Raw genomic sequence first — 1,537 nt, 5'->3', positions numbered from 1 at the left:
GCGCGGGGCGGGCGGGCGCCTCGGCACAGGGCTGCCGCTTACCTGGAGGGCAAGAGCGTGCTCGGGCGACCTGTTGTCTGCAGGGCAGCGCTCCAGAGAGGCAGGTGCCCTCGGGGCAGCGAGGCATCGCGCAACTGCTGATCCAAAAGGTGAATGGTGAGAAAAGCCTCGTTATTTTCAGTAAATCACGGTGATTTATCAAAGCACCTTGTTTTTCTTTTTAGCTTCTGGATTGTCTGTCTGCTCTGTACTCTGAAATCAAGGAGGTATCTGCCATTGATACTTAGGAATTCAGACAGTCAGCAATAGCGACACGCACATTAAGATAAATCTGAGGTGATCTTGGCTAGCAGAATTCATGCATCCAGTCATCTATCCAGCCATCAGTCCAGCCAGCCTGTCTTTGAGCATTTAAAAATCCTGCCGGGTGGCAAGGGCACAAGATGAAGCTACAGGGCTCTGCAATAAACTCTTTCTAATAAGGAATATAGAGGAAACTTGACTCTGTGAAAGGATTCATCTATGTTTTGTATCATCTGTCTTGCCATTAGCAGCATCAGGTCTGCAGCTGTTAATCTTAATAAACTGTCCCACTCTGCTTTCCAACCTTCTCAGCACTTCCTCTGACCTTCCCCACTCCTTCCCACCTCCAGTAAGAAAACCTTATTTGCTCAGTAATTGAAAGTCACCTGATTTATCCATAGAATCAACTTCTATAATACAGATGTGCAGAACCTCCCTTATTCAAGCGACAGTAGAGCAAATGAAAAAGGACAGTGGCGAAAACAGTCATAGGAGTGTTTCTAAACAGATCTCTCTCCTGCAAGAGGGTGAAGACATCCAGATGGCTTAGTTTCAAGTTATAGTTACTTTAAAAGGGTATAGGACAAGTTGGCATAAAACAGCTGATTTTGCTGTTCGGGGAAAATTTGCTGTGTCACATCAYGTAACAGTAAGCGTCCTCATCTTTCCTCTTCTGAAATAGGGTGTTTTCTTCTTAAAAGGTCTCCATTCTATTTTGATTGCCACTGCTTGTATTAAGGATGCCATTGCAATGATATTGATAAACAGCACGTGTAGCAATATGTTTCAAACATGTCAAAATGTAATTGTACACTCTCACTACGAAGTCAGACATCCACAAAATAGCTGAGGAGCAGCCATGATGACCACTGCCTGTTTTGTTAATGAGACCTTAAGGGGATATCTCAGGATCTACTTAGTTGGATGCTAAAATCAGTAGGTTTGTTCCAATGGGTTTATAAGCAAGCAYAAAAGTGCTTGTCAGTTAGAGATTGGTCCAAATGAGTTTCTAGCTCAATAGATCTCCTGTAGAGAGTTAGAAATTTTGAACCTCATACAACTWCTATAGTCTTCATCCTATTTGGGGGGGATGTGTTTTACATCTCATTTTGTTGCAAAACCTGTATTTATGTGAGTTTTTGTAAATACTCCTGCTAAAAAGGTAGTAACTCATCAATCAGCATGTACATTTCAGCATACAGGTTTTATGCAGGTGAATGTCTATGTTTATGCC

The sequence above is a fragment of the Rhea americana genome, unplaced genomic scaffold (genome assembly GCF_003343005.1).
Source record: "Rhea americana isolate MKP2758 unplaced genomic scaffold, rheAme1 scaffold_87, whole genome shotgun sequence".
NCBI lineage: Eukaryota > Metazoa > Chordata > Aves > Rheiformes > Rheidae > Rhea > Rhea americana.
Note: the sequence above shows the minus strand (reverse complement) of the source record.